Raw genomic sequence first — 19,517 nt, 5'->3', positions numbered from 1 at the left:
TTGTGTAGTGACCACACCGTCTCCAGCGTACTGTTATTCATTTGATCGAGTGGACATTGCACATTATAGGTGAACAGGCAGCACTTCTGCACTCCCTCCAGTGGCTTGATAATAACTCAGCTTTCTTAATTACAGACTCGGCTTCCCAGTGAAAAAAAAAAAAAGCAAGAAAATGATTTTACTCATGAGGAAAGTGAAACAATGGCTCTCCAAATCCTTGAATGGATTTCTATCTCAAAGCTCATGGTGGAGACAGTTTGAACTGTAGCATTGGCGGCTGCTTTAATTACTGTTCAATGACTTTACTCTGAGTCCTTGACCCAGTTTAGATTCCTTATCAAAAAACAGCCATGCTCTGAGAAAAGATTACTTTTTAAACTTTGGGAAGAGGGGAGGGCAGGCAGAAAACAAGCTAATGATATTGCACAAATACATGGAAGGGGCCACAGCCCAGAGCCATTTGGAAAGCAATAGCCCATTCCAAGATGTGGCATCGGGCTGGCATCCACACAGCTCTTAAATTCCTTTTCTCGAGCCAGATGGCTATGGAATTACACATTTTTTAATCTAAAGCATGGACCTCTCTAGGCTTGGGGAAATCTTCTTGGGATAGCCATTTTGGATTTATTTGCAGAAGAGACAGTCTCTTGCCCTCAGGGCAACATTTGATGATAAATATGAAGTTTGACATTGAATGTCCTGAGTCCACTCGGTTATACTCTAAGAGATAAGTCAAACTCACAAACTCTGGTGATTTGAACAAATAATCACTATGTTTTTGGTTAGTTTAAAGCTACCACAAGGACCTTTCATATTTTGTTGATTCTGAAGGCCCCTGAGGACTGATGTAGTAATATTTCCACTGTAATAACCACAAAATATAAAGTCAAAAATAAAATTATGAAAATAAACTGTAACTTGAGAGGCTGTAACTTTGCTTTGGGAAAATATAAACACAGGCTCATTTAATTTGATTTTAAGAAGAATCAAACCTGGTGACATTAAGAATAACTACAGGAATAGCTGATCTTCTCACTGATGGTCTGGTTTGTTTATGTAATTCATATAGAGTCATCCATAATAACTTCAGACTGTTTCATCACCAGTTAAAAACTCCTTGTGGTAGCTTTAAAATAAACTTAATGGCATAAATATTGATCCTTAAATATTACTGACTTTTTTCAAAAGTTTGACATTTTGGGAAATACACATTCATTTTCTGGCAGCGAATTAGATGAGAAAATTAATACCACATTCATATCTGCAGCTGGTTAGCATAGCTTAGCACAGAGACTATCAGGATCAGGGAAATAGCTAGCCTGGCTCAAAACCTGGAAACAAAATCTGGACATGAACACCTCTAAAGCTCAACATGGCACATTTTGTGGAAAAAACAATTGCTCATGGTTTGTGTGACTGTATCGTAGCTCAAAGCAGGCCAGCTGTTTCCCCCTGGTTCAAGTCTTTGTGCTAAGCTAACTGTCTCCTGGCTGCAGCTTCATATTTAACGATCAGATCTGAGAGTGGACATCAATCTAATAACCTCACTCTCCACCAATTAAACCTGGGGTGAATGATTCTGGGGAAAGATTACTTATTGACGAATTTCATTTCCAGGTTGTCAAATACCAGCGATTTGGGGATGAACAATCAACTGTCCTACCAGTCTGTGATTGGCCAAAGTCTCTTATCACAGGTTAGTGTTTTTTAATGCCCGAAATCAGAGCCAAAAGGAGGAGCAGAAGTCTAGATTTCTCCTGGGACACTTGAATTACATCATGTTTGAAGGCAATTATGGAACTTTTAACCAATATGGCCAATATAATATTAAACTGCCTACCACAACTTTTACTGCAGCTCCCAAAATGTTGATACAGTTACACTTAAAATGTTATGTTGCAGCGATTTTTACTGCATGTAACACATTAGGTTGCAGCAACTGCAGTTGCAGTTACTACAAAATTACTATTTAAATGTTAATTTGCAAAAATTTTACTGCAAAATTACACTTAAAATGTTAGATGCAGCAATTTTACTGCACTTAAAATATTATGTTGTTGCTACATTACTCCAACATTACACTTAAAACATTACCTTGCAGCAATTTTACTGCAACATTACACTTAATACATTATTTTGCAGCAATTTTACTGCAACATTACACTTAATACATTATTTTGCAGCAATTTTACTGCACTCATAATGTCACATTGCAGTAAAATCACTGCAACATGACAGTGAAAACAGTGTTAGTGTTGTGTTAATATGAACTGATCTGGAATACTGTTGATACACTCTCTCTCTCTGTTAAGTAACAGACAAGCAAGATTTGTGACATCTAAAGGTCCTTCAATATATTTGCTGGATCGATATTAGATTGTTTCCTTTTGCAGCAAAACCAAGATGACATTTTGCAGTAATGGGCACATATGTTCATATAAGAGGGCTGACCTACAATGGCACAGACAAACAGTTCAAGAACTAGTCTTTTAAACTTCAGAAGACATTTCTTATAGGACCAGAATAAAAGTCTGGCAGGTGCTCAGTGGTCTTTTGACACTGTGGATGCGACATCAAGCAATGCATTTAAAGGTTAATTAGAAAAATTATCTGTTGAGTTGAAAACAAATGGTACCACGGAGTCCCCCTGCTGGCAGACGAGTTAATCTATGGCAGGTCTCCTCGCTGGTCCACCTGCGATCCGTCTCCGTCACTCTGCTGACAGTCCCTGCGGGCCGCTGAGAGGATACGCTCCATCGCGCCGCTGTGACTAGCCTGCTAATGAATACAGAGGAGCCCAGGACGTCCAGACGCCCACAAAACGGCTGGGAAGATTCCTCTGGCCACTCAGATCATTCTCCGGCCGGATGTCGGCTCAAATGAAGCGGAACATGGCTGCTAGACTGAGAGCGCAGAGAGGAATGCCACTCAGCACAGGCAGTGATTGCTCTGATGTTTTGAGATTCATTCAGTGAACCCCAATAGATCCCTGAGGGTGAGAGAGTAGGTTGCAGTTTATGGTAGATCTGATAGACAGGGTTTAATATGTATGAAGATGATGCTGTAAGAAAGGTAATACAGAGCTGGTGAAGAAACAACTTTCAGTGGATTGTAACGTGGCCGAGTTTAATGTCAGTTCAAATGAACACATTTTTTATGCTACATTAAAAGTTCACATTAGGATTTAGAAACCGGAAAGGGTATTAAGATAGATAGAAAGACATTTACAGTAGTGCCTGATTTCACAGAGTGATGCAGGTAACATTTTAACATTGTCTCAGGCTATTGAATCAACCATGTTGTGTGCCTTTAGTAAAGCTTGTGTGCACACAGAAACATAAGCTGCTGATAATTGACTCTGTTGTCAAACAGCTCTATGTAAGGCGTGTGTTTCTCAAGAAAGATCAGTTGAATCATATGACAAAACCCAGCCTTTAAAGGAGCAATATGTGAAAATTACAGGTCCAAAAATTAGTACTGCAATCCAAATAGCCAGTTTCAGCCATAGACGATATATAAAATAGGTTGAAATCCTATTAAAAGGAGAAATCGTTAATATATTTACTGTAATTTAATATAAAAAAGACAGTGATATGCCATCAGTTGTCAACAACAACTGCAGTGTCCTGTTTGACATTTCAATTACAGGCAATGAGACGGGCAGACACTGAACTCCAGAGTGTGTATTTTCAGAGCAGTGGGCTTTTGTTTTGCTCCCGGAAAGTGAAACCAAAGCATCTTGGTCGCCCCCTGGTGACTGGCTGCAGTATAGGTCATAAATCCTTCCTCCAAATGTTAATAGATCGCATCGGGCTAAACTAACACATCAAAATACACATCAAATAGTTTTTTTTCCCAAAGATGGTTTTTGTCATGTTAGATAGTTCCTATCACGCTGATATATATTCTTCTGATCGCAGTTTGTTGTAGTTTAGTTCTGTGTAAAGCCGCTCAGTGAACTACATCTCTCATCTTGCACAATATTGCCGTCCTTTGTAACATTATCTGACCTGAGGTGTTTTATTTAGTAACTCACGATCCTTTTATCAGCCAGGAAGAGAAAGAACACATAAGATCCGTTGCTTGTGTGACTACATCCCGGTACAAAAACACACAGGCAATGTAACTTCAGCAACTAACGGTTTTGAAGTCTCTTAGGTGTGTGGTCGCTCTAAGTACGTATCTTTACGACCTTAAAGTTCAACAGCTCTGTAACAAATGTGACCTTCTTGACATTTAAAATAGTCTTTTAAATTGGCAAACATCGTGTGAGTAATTCTCAACTCTAATTAACATGAAACAGGCAAAACACAGATCTGGACCAGAATATAAATTTCATGGGACGTAGCGATGTTGTCAGAAAAATTGTTATTTCAGCTTGCATGTTTCCTTAAACTCTGATGACATATCGTGGTCATTTTATGATTTATTGCACCAAATATGTTACAGATTTCTCCTTTAATGCTGAGAGCAGAATATACCAAACATAAATGAGTTAATGTGTATAAACTGCTATGATCCCATTAGATGACTTCCACTTGATTGGAAGGCATGCCTGTGTGGGTCAGAGTGCTGTGTCTCAGCTTAATTTATTGTCCCCGCTGACATTCACAGCGAACTGTTAGAGAGCTCGGTGCGTTCATCCTTTCATTAGGAAACTAAGTAACTCCAGCATTCAGATATTACCTGACCTACTGTGCCATCCACACAGCAAGAGGAGGGAAAGTGAAGGATGCAGGAAGCTTAACTCGAGCGTTAATATAAAAGCTGCACGCTGGCGTGGCTTATTCTCTCTAATGTCTCTTGTGTTTCACAGTGTTTCCTTTAGTATAGTAGTGATTTTAGACACAGTTATTTAAAATTCTAGTTGGTGTGAGAAATGCACACACTCTCTGATAATACAAGCTGGTTTATTATGACCTGGCACAATATAAATTCATATTATGTTAGATTATGTTTTGAAGTCATTTAGGTCCTGACCTTGGAGATTGTGCATGTAGCATCAAGGCCAGCACTTCACTCTCACACTGGTTCTGTATTTGCACCAATTTTCAATGTCAAAACAGATCAAGTCTAAAGGCCCACTATGAATATTGTTTGTTAAAGCAATATTACACAAGAGGGTGTGCTTTAACATCATTATTAGCACGACAGCGACAGCAGGACTGAGGCTCCTCCATGGAGGTCTGTAAACATCACTGAAATGTAAATAATGACATTACAGCTAACCCTTGAGAGTAAAACTGCGATTGTACAACAGATTTACAACAAAAAATCTAAATTTATTCAAAGAGATTCTGAATCTCAGTCGGAGTTCCTGGTTAAATAAAGGTAAAATAAAATAAATAAAATAAAATTGTAGGGTCATTTGCTCTCAGAATAAAAAAAACCCTTTTTGCTCTTGTTACCTCTGTTTTCTTGGAAACACACTAGGGCTGCACAGTTAATCGAAAATTTTATCAAAACTGCAATGTGGCTTCCTGCAACTTTCAAATTGCAGGAGGTACAATATTTGGTAAAAGCAAAATCTGCATCAAAAAACATTCAAATTAATGATTGTCGTAAGGCGGGGATGTCCTGTCCAACAAATCAGATTCTACAGACTTAAAAAACATCTTCATTTGTCTTTAATCTGTCAAATAAGGTTAGTGTATATTCTTGCATGTTGGGATGTACCTGAATCAGAATATGATGTTTGGGAAAACACAAATAATGTGATGGAAACCAATATTTCTCCAACCAGAAGTCATTAGTTAGTTATTAATGACGATGATTATTGACGATGATGTGTGAGTCCAGAGTGGCGAGGAAGGGACAGACAATTATTAGAGAGGAAGCACATCCCCTGTTTAGTGCATACAAGCTGTTACCATTGGGCAGATGGTATAAGGTGCCATCCCTCTGAACCAACCGCACTCACAGATCATTTGTAGCTACCAGTATTTTGCTGCTGAATAAACCGAATTTATATTAACCGAAATATATCTATCTTATTTTATCTAAGTACATTTTTACACAAGTGCTTAATTTCAATAAACTGTAGTAGGGTCAGTGGGATGAGCCAATCCACCTTCAAGGTCAGTCCACCTTAATTAGACCTGATCAGGTCACAATAAGCAGCAGGTGAAACTCATTCATGCTCCACTATAAACCAGGACAACACTCGGGCTGCAAAGACACTGACCCTCGTCCGTATGGTGGGTTAATTTGATGTATTTCTATGAGCTGTTTTAATGTCACAGGCCAGATTTCCCCCTGACTGCCAACACACTTCATGGCTGATGGTAAAGCATCGACGGTCTGTTCCAACCATCAGTGAACGCTGATTTAACTTAATTTGTGACGTTTAAAACCTATGAAACCCTCCTTTAATACCTGTTTAGTAGTTTTTGTTAACTGTAATTGTTTGTTTTTGTCCTTTTTCTCTTTCCTAGCACTGCTGGCTACTATTTTGCGGAACTTTTATCTTTATGTATTTTATTTTTGTGCTAGAGGTTTGAAAGTAGTAGAGGTGCCTTTAATTCCCATCTGCCCACCTTACTGCTTCTTTCTGTGTGACCAGAGTGTGATTCAGAAAGCAGATCGTCAGCCTGTTCGAGCTGGGGTCTAGTACATGGAGTAACAACTCCTTGTATTACACAGTTGAGTGTGGTTTGCTGTGTTGGCACCTTGCACTTTATCTTCTGTTTTGTGTCAGTGTAATTTCACAAGTCTTTGCATTTGCTTGGAGTGTGTCTTAACCCTTAAATTTTCCCGGCTTGGCAGACAGCGACTTTCTCCCTGATTACTAGCTCCTACTTTACACAGTGGAAATATGTGTAATTTTTGGCTGTTGCTCCTTTTCGTATCCATGTTCATATGTATCATGTATCCATATGTGCTGAGCTATGATTGGACAGTTGCTGTTTGCATTCACAGTGTAAAGTGGTGATCAGGACAGGTGATGCTGGACAGCAGCTGCAGCCTCGGGAGAGACGTTCTGCAGGTCCTCTGACTCTACAACTGAACTATAGGAAATCTGACAATCTTGACCGAGGACAGTGTGTGTCTCATGACTATGACTGAATCCCTGTATTTGTGTAAAAGGTTGGTGTTTATGGGATGCATTTGTAAAGTACTATGCTAAACTGTGTCTCAGCTTTAAATTTACTGATTGACACATAATTGTAAATAGTACATTACTGTAATAATTATCTGTAATGTGCTGTCTGGAGAATGGCACTTTGTAAGCCCCTGGAGGCTTTTTAAGCAATTCTCCCTCACACTCCCTTGTAATTATTATATGCTGCATTTTAAATTTTCCATATGTCTAAATAAATAAATCTTCAAGTTTAAGTTCGATTTATTGGTCATGTTAAGACAGTTCATATACAGGAAAACACAGGTACAGTCTGGACAGAAAAGAACAGTCCAGCTCAGCAGCAAGAGCACTAAGTAAATATAAAACAAGATTAAAATAAACAGATATAAATGAAATAAATGATACTAATACAGAATGTCTACAGGTGTTGCACTTTGTGTGTAGGTCTATAACAACACTATAAAAATATGATGAGATGGGAGCAAGAATGACAGTAAACAGAGGATTGCACATTTGGTATGTGTACATCCTTTATGTATATTAAGGAGAGATATGTGTATGTAAATATAATTGTATAAATATATTAAACAGAGAACTGTGTGCTTTCATTCAACCTCATACTCAACATCAAAATGTTAGTTGGACACGTCCAGTTTAGCTCTCATTTAATACCTGTTTTGATCTAAACTGCTTTAGGATATTTCAGCAGATCTCATCACCAGTCCAGGTGAGATCTGATTCCCCGGGGATGAGGCCATATGTTGGACAAGGACAGTCAGTGAAGTGACTCAGAGACAACCGCAGGGATCCTCTTTCTGCAGGCGCTACAGGTACACTGCTGTCTGTCACAGCACACACACATACACACACACACACACACACACACACACACACACACACACACTCATGCAAACTTATGGCTAATATTTGCTTTTTATTAAATATAAGACAAAAAGCAGTCACTGTCATCTGCCTCTGCTATGATGAATGTGATTATAAACACTGCAAAATTATTCAATACTGCACGGTTTGTCTGTGGCAGTGGTTCTCAGTATTTTCCAGAATAATCAGGTTGATGTTTTTGCGACCCTCACAAAAAATCCATATTGCAGAAAATCAGGGTGATATTTTTCTGAAGCTCGGTGGAAACCCAGGGCTCTGTTTGAAAAAGTCCAAGATCATGTTTTGCTGACCAGCCACAGTCTAACTCGTGAAAAATAAACTTCCAGCAGGATTCAGGAACATGACAAATGATCCTGACACACTATCAAAACTACATGAGCAAAGACGGTGATCTTTTTCTAGTGCTTTGACTCAAATTTAGGTGATTTAGAGGCAGAAAAAGGGCTGTATAATAAAACAGCAACATTCATGACAATTTGGAAATATAAATATCAGTATATTTACTACTATTTAAAACATTTAACCATAATACTATCTGTTTAAACTGCAACAAGCTGACACAGATACAGGCGTGTCATTGACTTGAACAGTTATTTTGTTGGCCTGTAAATAATAAAGATTTTGAAATCATTTCTCAGGTGATGGTGCTGCTGTTGGACCCTCAGGCGTCCCAGCTTGAGACAGTCTCCACTTGCTGTCCAGTGTCCTGTTGACCCAAGTCTTGAGCTTGAGTGCTTTGTCTGAGAATCCTTCGCTCCACAGTAATTGTTCCATGTGACAGCAATCACAACTAGCTTTAGCTGCTTGATTAGGCACAATACTGTGGCACAAAGTACCAAAACGAGAAAGAGTTTATCAGAACTCGTGCACACACACTCTCACACACTGCGTGTACAGGTGATGTTATGTAAAGTAATAACACAGATGTTTCCAGACTTTTTCGACAGGGCTGGGACCCTGACTTATGCAGGGGTGGCATGAAGCGTGTGCACACATGGACGTACCTTAAAGTTTTTTATTATAGTTTCTTATTATAGTCTATACTAATCACAGCACAACAGAGTGACACCATACAGATATGATATAAAGCCTCCATACTTTTTTCTTTAAGTCCTCAAAGGGAAATTGTTGCACGTCTGTCCTCAGACTGTGAGAATTCATCCTCCACACTCCCGTTTTTCTGATTTATTATTGAAACAATTTAATAATTTATTAAACCGGATAAATTAACCTTGTAAAAGTAAAAGTAGGCCACATACAAAGTAAAACTATACAAAGAATCCACTTCTCGATGGACAAATAACCAATCGTACTTGATGATAATGGGGTGGCACTTGAGGGGGCCAATTAGATTTCAGGAGTGCCAGGGACAATGCTTGTGTTTTTTCTTTTTCTTGCCAGTTTAAATGTTTTGTGAGGCTTTCGATGTGGGCGGCAGGTCTCTTCAGGGGGCCTCCAAACAGTTTCATGGAAGGCTGCAAGTGAAGTGAATGGAAGTGGAAAAACTATTACATGAGTTATTACATTTGGTTACAGAAGTTGTTCAGAGATCCAGTAGTTTAGGGGGATTTTTGGGGGACTTCCCCAGAGTCAGAAACTAATAAATAAGGTATTTATAAGGTTTGTCGTCAATGTAGCCATGCAAACAGGTGCATTTATACAGATTTAACAAACTACATTTAGCCCAAAGTGGCACAGTTGAATTTTGAGTTTTTCAGTAGGTTGCAGAGAGTCACTGTATGACGGTACAGTACCTCTTGAGAAACACTTTAACTCTGAAGTACCTTAATCACATTTAAAGTGGCTGTTACTAAAGTGGGTCAAATAAGGGTGAATGCCAGTGTGCAGCATTTGTCAGCTAGAAACAGCACTCTGGATATGTGAGGGGTTTTTTTTGTTGTTTTTTGTTTTTAAAGCAATGTGAGACATCTGAAAGAGCTCCAAAGAGGCCAGATCATCGGCGCTCAAACTGCTGCAACATCAGTCAAAAAACACACTGCAGATTTATTTTACATGTCAGAGAGAACAGCGTGCAAAATCAACAAATGCTGCACAGACAAACTGCATCGGCAAAGGTTAAAAGCATTTACAAGTTCAAACTAAAGAACAGGATTACAAATATTTATAGTAAAGTTTTGAATAACCCGCCGTGACCCTACTGTAGCAGTGTTAGCAAAGGGTGATTTACCAACTGGATACCATCAGTAATAATGGCTCACAAGAAAACTGTTCACGTTCAGTGACAGTAAAGTCAACCAGGAAGTTGGTCTCTAAACTTTTAATGTTCCCCTTTGTTTTCTCTTCCAGTGTTTAAAAACTTATTTTGGGCAAATTTGTTTCCAGATCTTTGCAAAATCCTTAGGGTAATTTAATGCAACTATTTTTTATTTGAGGTAAACTTCAGCCTAAGTGGTTTCATGCAACTGGGCACGGACCTTTGGGCGTAAATGAGCCCCAACACAAAACACAACGTAGAAACTTTTAACAGTGCATACAGTAGGTAGTATGTGTTATATCAGCAGGGTCAGAGTTGCAAACTGCCCCCTGAAGACCATAATCCACGTCCTATGAGTGATAACAACCACTTCATTTACTTCTACATTGACTATGATAGGGCTCATTCACTGTGATCCTCAAACGACATTATATTATGAGGAACACGGGCATGTCTTGGGTGTGACAGCACGGAGGTGTGAAATCATGTCCCCTTTCATCAAAAGAGTTATGATCAGTCAAGTTGGGCTCATAACAAATAGCAGGCTTTGCGCTTTTATCAGCAATGCCGTGACCCTCAACGCTGTGACCTCATCATTAATATGGGAAGGCCGGATGATAGATCAAAGCATGGTTCAGTGGAGCATCCCTGGGCCAGAGCTGGCCTTGAATCGTTCATCACACCATCCCTGTGGGGACTTTACGAGGGTCCGGGGAGAAAGGACGCTCTCGAGGCTGTCACATTTGTTTTACCGCTTTTGATAATGGCTCCCTTTTAAAAGATGATACACGCAGAAATTTCTCATTAACACACGGCTGTGATTTTAGCTGTGATGACATCCTCTAATGTTAATAAAACTGGACTGTCACAGAGAGGGTTCTACAATCTGTTTCATGCTTTTGTTGGTTCAGGTTGGTTCAGTCTTTTGCAAAATATAAAAAAATAGACTGGCAGGTAATATCAGAAGTACTGAAAAGAGGCAATAAGCCGATACAGCTAACATGATGCAGTGATGCAGACCGACCCTGTGCTGCGCTGAGGTAAAAATTTGTTTTCTTTTTGCATTTAAAACTACCACAAGGAGTTTATAACTGGTCAGTTTAATACTGAAGCTTCCAAATGACCTACATGAGCCATCAGCGAGACATTTGTCTGTATCGTTGTTTTTAATGCCCACTAACAGGTCAAATTCTCAGTGAAATCAGAAGAAACAGCCCGTGTTTACATTTTCCCAGGCAAAGTTACAATGAGTGGCACTTTACCCAGTTAAAAGGATTGGATTATTTTATGTTTGACGTCATATTATGCCGTTATTACAATGGAAACACAACCACTTTTGTCCACAGAAGCCTCCAAAATCAACAAAATATGAAAGTTCCTTATGGTAGCTGTAATGTTACATAAAATAATTGCAGGAAAAGTAAAAAAAAACAGAGGTTGGATGCCGTCTATTAATACTAAAATATCTCTCTATTCAAAATGATGTTAGTGTGAATTGGTAATTTGAAAGTAAAACAAGCATGACTCATAAACAGACAATAACTCATTTGGCAAACATTATGTATTAATTTGAAATCTAATTAATGTGAAACAGGCAAACAAAAACAGTTTTTCCTGCCCAGAATTGATATTTCAAAAGAGGACACGGCAACGGTCGCGAGTTCTTCAACTGATTTTAGACGCACCTGAATCTGTACAGTTTTCTTTACCTGCCAGTTGTAGAGACAGCTGTGTGCGATAACGCTTCAGTAAGTAAAACCCAGACAGAGTTTAAAGGCACTTGTGTGTAGGCCACTAAGATAATTTGACAAAATGTTTGTGGGATGCGAGCAAATAAATAGTTGTGCAGGGAGGTTACAAGGGGGGTGAGGTCTTGTGCTGAAGCAGGAAAATCGCCAAAATCTGTGATGTTTTCAAGCCTTCAAATCCCAATAACATAATCATATAAACCTTGAGGGAGCAAGGCCTTTCTGACAGATGTTTCCTGCTCACAGGGGAGGAAGCGAGTGTTGCATTTTCAGTTGTGAGTAAGTTTTGAATGACCTGATTTAAATATCAGTTTAGTTTTAGTTTTATAGACATTTTCAGTTTTGCTCTAATTATAGAACTGAACATTTGAGAGCATCACTCAGCATCATCACAAATGCATATCATCATTTCAAATGAAGTAGTAAAAGCTGTCATCAAAAATGAGTCATTCGTGCTACCTGCACCTTTATGTAGAACCAGGAGCTGAATATCTTTTTTATTTCAGTTCAAAATAGTTTCTAAAGTTGCATCAGTTCTCTCAGTTTCATTGATATTGAAAAGGTTATGCTTAGCCCAAGGGGTAGATTGATTTAGCAATTACTAAAAACATCAGTGTTGGATTTTTACTTTGGTAACTGCAGTACAAAACTAAAGAAAAATGTTCACTGTCTTTATAATATACAGCATCTTAACCTGGAGACATATGATATGATAAAAGATATTACCAGGAAATGTTGCCCTTTTTTTTCCTCAGGCTGAATATTTCCAAGTCAAAAATAGAATTATATGTGATGATCGGGGTTGGGAGGGTTACTTTCTCTGATACAGTCAATTACCTGTGAAAAAATGTAGTCAGGTATCACAATATTAAAGTAATGTAACTTGATTACTTTCAGTTACTTTTGGATTACATTGGTATATAAGAAAATATAAGAAATTGTTCAGTCTAATATAGTGTTTTTAGGGCTGCAACTAATAATTATTTTCATCACTGATTAATCAGTAGACTATTTTCTCAATTAACTGATTAGTTATTTGGTCGATGAACTGTCAACAAATGGTGAAAAATGTTGATCAAAGTCCAAGATGACGTCTCAAATGTCTTGTTCTGTCCAAAACTCAAAAATATTCAGTTTGCTATCAGAGAGGAGTAATGACATCAGCCAAAATCAGAGAGTTTTGATATTTTAACTTAAAAAAGAATAACTAAAACAATTAATCACTTAATCAAGCCTGCCACAATCTTGTCAGTTGAAAAACAGGTCCAACCATGTGTACGTCCGTGTGCTCCACGTTTGAAACTATCCTTCCTGTTATGATTATTTTCATTATCAATTAATCTGCAGACCATATTCTCTAATAATCAATTTGTTGTTTGGGCCATAAAATGGTGAAAATTGTTGAACAGTGTTTCCAGAAGTCCAAGATGACGTCCTGAAATGTCTTGTTTTGTCCACAACTCAAAGATATTCAGTTTACTGTCAGAGAGGAGAAAAAAGAAAGAAAGAAAGAAATGCAGCTCTGATTGTTTTATATACATCGTTAGGTTTATTAGTTTGTCCAGGTGTTTCTTCCTTTGCTGTGAGCAGTTTATTGATTTATTGATTGATTTAATGTAAAAAAAAAGAAAAAAAAAAAAGTGAAATTTTCACCCAGTGAGGCGTTTTTTCACTAGAGGCCGTGATAATGAACTTCCAGCTGTAGGTGCACTGTGCATGGAGGTATTGATCTTTATTTTAAAATTGTAATCCTGTTGATAATTTCCATTAATCCCCAATAATCTCGCTTTTTTGGTATCAGATTACGTAACCCTGTTACATGTTACCTGTTACTCCTCAAGCCGGTTGATGACATTAGTGTGACACATTTCTATTTTATTCTATTCTGTTCTCTGCCTCTGCAGGTGAATAAGTCAGCTGTCAGCTGCTCTCTCTAACCTTTGATGTGATTTGATGTGACTCATTGGGACTCATGCAAGTTAAAGCTTTGCTCTTTAAATGTATGATTGTTACACACATTATATGGATTACACTGAGCTTTGTCACCTCTAACTAATCTGTCTTAACATTGTTATAAACAGGTTGTTACAATGTCCACTACATGTATTAGTATAATGTGGTTATACTGGAACAGAGAGGCTAAAAATGGTCAAGCAAAGAAGCTGAACCGAGAGCAGATTTTTTTTTTCCAAACGCAGATCGTTGAGGACTTGCCGCTGCACAAGACTCACAGAATGACATTTAGGCGGGTGAGTACAACAGCTAAAGATAAGAACATCATGTCAGCCACCACTGTGTTGCCTAGCAATGTAGTATGATGCGTGTAAAGTTTTATTCTGCTGTTAAAGTGGCAGTTATTTAAGTGTATATTTCTGTGATAATCAGTGGTCTCCACAGGCTGCAAAACCTGTCAGTCAATTGAATTTATTGTCAGTTTGGACAGATGGGCTCAGGGGCATGATGTCATTGTCATGCCGCTGGACCGGCATTGAATGAAGTTGTGGCCTAAAGGTGTTATCTTAAATTTAACTGTGGAACATTTTAGCCTCCTTTAGTTCATTGTTTTGGTTTTACAGCCTGCTCAGCACCAAATGGCAGAGGCAGAGTGGCTAAACATTGTGCAGCATCTACACAGAATCAACACAGAATTAAAGGGAAGTAAATTTATATTTATATTTGTTAGCCAGCCAGAAATGCCAGCCAGCAACAACAGTATAGATTTAACTGTTTCTAGTAAAATAACTTAAAGGGTAACTTCAGAATTTTTCAACCTTTTTCAACCAAGCTTCTCCAACATTTTCTTGGTCACCAGGGTGACAAGTCTTCATGTAATAAATGACTGGTTGCAAAACTGATCATTTCCACTAATCATATTGCATATTGCAATTTCAGTCAAAATAATTGTAATATGACTTTTTAACGATATTGTGCAGCCCCGCCCTCAGCAGAGTTTTCCTGTCCTGAGCCGTGCGCTTCCCACGTCAGTTTGTGATGAACCTAACTAAGACCGTGGCAGGATCTCTGTGTTGTTGATTCCCCAGGAGCCTGCAGTGGTTGCTTCCAACAGAAAGGGTAGGCGGAGCTAATTCAAACAAACAAATAACAGATCAGTGACTACAAACAATAATCTCTATGAGGTGAGATTACAGAGATCTTTGAGTCTGAGGCAGCTGGATTTGTGAGATCACACAACAATCCATGTTGCCAGGCTCCAGGCGATCCACACCAGAGGTGGGACGAGCCAGTCAGGGTCTTCGGAGGGGCTACTGGCAGCTTCGGGCGTGGTTTTAGGTGCGCCAACAGCAAGAAGCATCCACGAAAGCGACTTGTCTCAAACAAACAATAAGAGGTCAGCATAGATACTGTGATAATACCAGTTATAACAAAACTGGAGCGTATTTCTTAACTGAAAGAAGAGCAAAGAACGAAACTGAAAGCTTTTATCGATGGAGAAGTTTTCGCTCTTCTTCCGTCCAGCTTCAGCTTTGGTTTCGCTGAGTTGATCTGATTGGTTGAAGTTAGCCCGTGTTAGACATGACAGATGGTTTTCTCAAAAGCGGTTTCTATGGACGGCCTCCCAGATGGTTCTGTGTAGCAAACCATCTGTCAGGTTAACTTTAAGCTTTCTCTAGCCAAAACTTTGCTCACTGTGAATCAGGCGTTACTTTTGGATTTAATTTTATATCTAACCGACAGCAAAACTTCAGCAGCGCAAATAGGGTAAATCAACAGATCAGGATCTCAGATCTATGAGTCGGGCCGCTTGTCTGAATTACTGCCAAACTTAGTTTATAAGCAAATAAGTCATAAATAAAAAAAAAAGAAAACATGACAAAAATATTTTCCCTAAAACTGCTGTTTGAAATTTGTAATAAAAGTCACCAAATATTTCTTCCCATCGGCCTCCATGTGTTGTCAAAGTCCAGCCAGCCGTATCCCTCAGGCTGCTTTTCACCTACAATCAGAGGGACAGTTTCTTTCAGCTCAGACAGACATAGCTCAACTCTACAGGTAGCAGCTGACATGACTATTAGTCTTTCTTCTGGTACTTGCAGGTGTCAGACTCGCTGGTGCTCACTTGTCAGAGCTGCTCTGTGTGCTGTCTGAGGTGATTCATCTTCTTGCCAGCATCATTAACTTCCCTGTGAAAGGACCGGTAGAAGGAGACTCAAAGAGTTTATGTGCCTCGTCAGGAGCTGCTTTCCCTCCTCTGTAATCAGATCGAAACTTCTCCTTCTTCTATGTACTTTTTTCGCTCTTAATTGTTGTTCTCAGTCTTCTCTATCTTTTTAGGATGGAGGACGGTGTCCTGAAAGCCCCTTTCCTGAAAGCTAGAACTGCAATAATTGTTTAAAATGTTTCATGAATGCATTAATCTCATCCAGACACCATTCAATAATAGAACAAATGTTGCAATTATGATTACAGAGTTAAGAAACCTGCTAAAATTACAAAGAAGAAGTGTGGTCATGTTATCAATGCAGCCACATTTATCATCAGTAAAAACAAACAAACGGACAATGGCATAAAAAACACCCTAGGCGCTATTCTATTTTGTAATTTCCCCATTAAACTAATGAGTTTCTGCCTTTCACCGTTAATTGCTTCATTTCAGTTCTGCTGCAGATGTTTATTTCTGCAGTAGCATATATTCACTGATTGTTTGCTTTATTTAGGCTCCTAAATGAAACCACTTAATTAGTGATTGAAATGTAAAGACCTGTCAAATTAACCCCTTTTCCAGTACATTACACTTCTGCATTAAGCCTAAATGAATTCTCACATTTTCACAAGATCTCGGTATATAGGTCACACTTGAAACAAATGATAAATCTGAGCTTGATGAAGCTCTTAAAAAGAATACAATGTTCAAAGATGTCATTGTTCGCTCCTGTGCACGAGAGCAATGGCCCGCAGCAATGAAGCATATCTGCTGCTTTATTAAATGTAGCAGAACATTCAGGAGTTTAGGAGAATTACTGAACCTGAATCTACTCTATATTAATGCTGAAAATGGTCACATATTTAGTTTTTAGAAATTCTGTGTATCATAAAGCCTCTATTAAACCTTTTTTTTTTTTTTTTTTGGAAATAAATGAGATGTGTTAGATCTCTGAGATTGTTTTCTGCAGGCGGAAAATAAAATGGAGCTCACCTCCTGACCCTTCTCTCCAAAATGTACCTCTTTTTCAGCTGCTTGATAACAAGTTATTATCCAATATGGCAGGCTTTTGAGAGCTAGTGAAAAGTGGCAGAGGGTCTGTGCTGGGGTGTTATTAAGCTGGGGTATGGACTGTTAAGAACCGTCCTTCAACCTCAAAGTGTTTTATTATGAAACCACACAGCTTCAAATTCGGTTTGGCTCTTGTCTTTTTACAGTTTTATTTCACAGAGGAAATCTTTCACTGCGCTGCTTCTTAAGCTTGATGTCTGAGAGGAGTTTTAGATCAGAATTTTATGAATTATTACTGTCAGATATTCAAGAGTGTTTCTATAGAGGGGGCCCGGGGGAGGGGGCACTGACCACCCATGAAATCTGACTGGCCACTTTAAACACCCTGCTGTTATCCTCAAGTAGTATGAATTTAACTGATTAAAGCTACTACAAGGAGTTTTTCTCTAGTTTGAAACAGTCTGAGTGCCTCTATATAACCTGCATAAGAGAACAAGACTATCTGCAAGAAGATCGGTTATTTCTATATTAGGGATGTGCACAATTAGTCACCTACACAATTAAACTTCGCCACCCTCACTAGTCGGCACCAGAAATACTAGTTGGTTAAACTATTTATTAATATTGTATTTCAGCAGAATGCCAGTTAACTGTTGCCTCTAAGATGTTATGCAGCTGCCTGTCACTAGTCATGGGTGCGACCCCATCAGACAGCAGCCCCTCTCGCCCAGTGCGTGTGATCAGACGCAACCACAGATGTTTTTATCTGCAAAGTCGGACGGATGACAGATTGTAAAACCAGCACAGTTTGGCAGCGTTTTGATACAGAAAATTAAAACATGGTTGAATGTAGGCTGTGCCAGAATAAATGTGATATATAACCACTCGATTGGGGCAAAGTGTGACCACATTCAGCACAGACACGGACGTTAACCTGCAAGCAGAGCAGTCTGCCGCTGCTGTCACCGTTCCTCTGCATCTGATACTGAAGTACAGGGTAACCTTTAGCTGCAATATCTAATGTGGTCAGAAAGCCGTTTATACCACGTGATTAAGGCTGTGAAAGGGTAAGAGTTTGGTTTAGGCACTAAAACTACGTGGATAGGTTGAGGCAAAAGACCATGTCTTTTACCATGACTCTGAAAGTCATGTGACGAAAGTCGCGTCTCACTGAAGCGACCAGCGACATGTAACATTATGTGCCTGAAAACTTTTAAAAATGTTTTGGTTTCACACTGGACATAAACAGTGGTCTCTTGTGAAAGTCCTGTGTTTGTTTGAGTCAGGTACTTCCCTAAACTACACACAGAAAATAGGTAAATAAATAATTATAATAAATCCTAAAAATAAAACTATTTTTCATGGTGGAATGCTGAGGATGAATTTAGGAGTCCCACAGCCGTGATGAAAGGCACAATAGACGTATAATTTCTTGTTGAGGACAGTGTTGTGTGTCACTGTTGTGTTGTGATTGGCTGTTTAACTTTTAAAGACAGGAAGGTAAGAAACCGTAAGATACTGTGATGTTGGTAATTAAAGGGTAGAATCAGTAGGATTTGTCCAAACTGTTCATAAACGAAAGATACCGGGATGTGAAATACTGATGTTTTAGGTTGGTGGAGCATCGAGAGCACGGCAAAATAATGAGAAAAATAAGGAAGCGGAGGGCTGCAGGGTCTCTGGACTTCTAGTGCGTCATAAGTAATGCTTGAGAGAGATCATGTCTATACATCATTTAATAGGAAAATGTTGCACATTATACCCCTAAGGTAGATATGAGAGATGGTAAACTAATGCTGTTCTGTGTGCAGACTCACATGCACACACGTACTTCATGCCACCTCTGCACAAGTTTGTACCCCACTTGGGCCACCCGAGTCAAAAAAGGCTGGACACGCCCCTGCATAATTTTTTTTTTATTTGTCCCATTATTGCCTTTGGCTTTATTTGTGTCATTAGAATTTAATAACACTAAAGAGTGCATGCATTCTTTTGATCTGATGCAATTGTGCATGTAACTACTGGCTGCTGCGGGACTAAATACATTCTGTTGTAATAGAGCTGCCACCAATAATAGGCATACGTGCACTCTATATAATACTATACAGGTACTACGCAGGGCTATAAGTCTGGTGCCGAGGACGACGATGAAATTGTTGTTCCCTATCGTTAAGTACTGCAGAGGCAGAACACTCCCAAGATGATCCTCGCTCCTTGTTCAATAATGCAGCTCTTAGAGAATACACGCCCATTTGTTTAGGATCATTGTTTGCTCTATATATGTTGCAGACAATTGAGCCAGCAAACCTCCTCCTAGAATTTACAGTGTTCGTTAATAGGGTTATAGGAGGGGAGCAAGAGGGAGAGAGTGCTAATAGGAAAAACAGTGAATACAGG

This window comes from Lutjanus erythropterus, chromosome 8 (genome assembly GCF_056507025.1).
Source record: "Lutjanus erythropterus isolate fLutEry1 chromosome 8, fLutEry1.hap2, whole genome shotgun sequence".
Lineage (NCBI taxonomy): Eukaryota > Metazoa > Chordata > Actinopteri > Lutjaniformes > Lutjanidae > Lutjanus > Lutjanus erythropterus.
Note: the sequence above shows the minus strand (reverse complement) of the source record.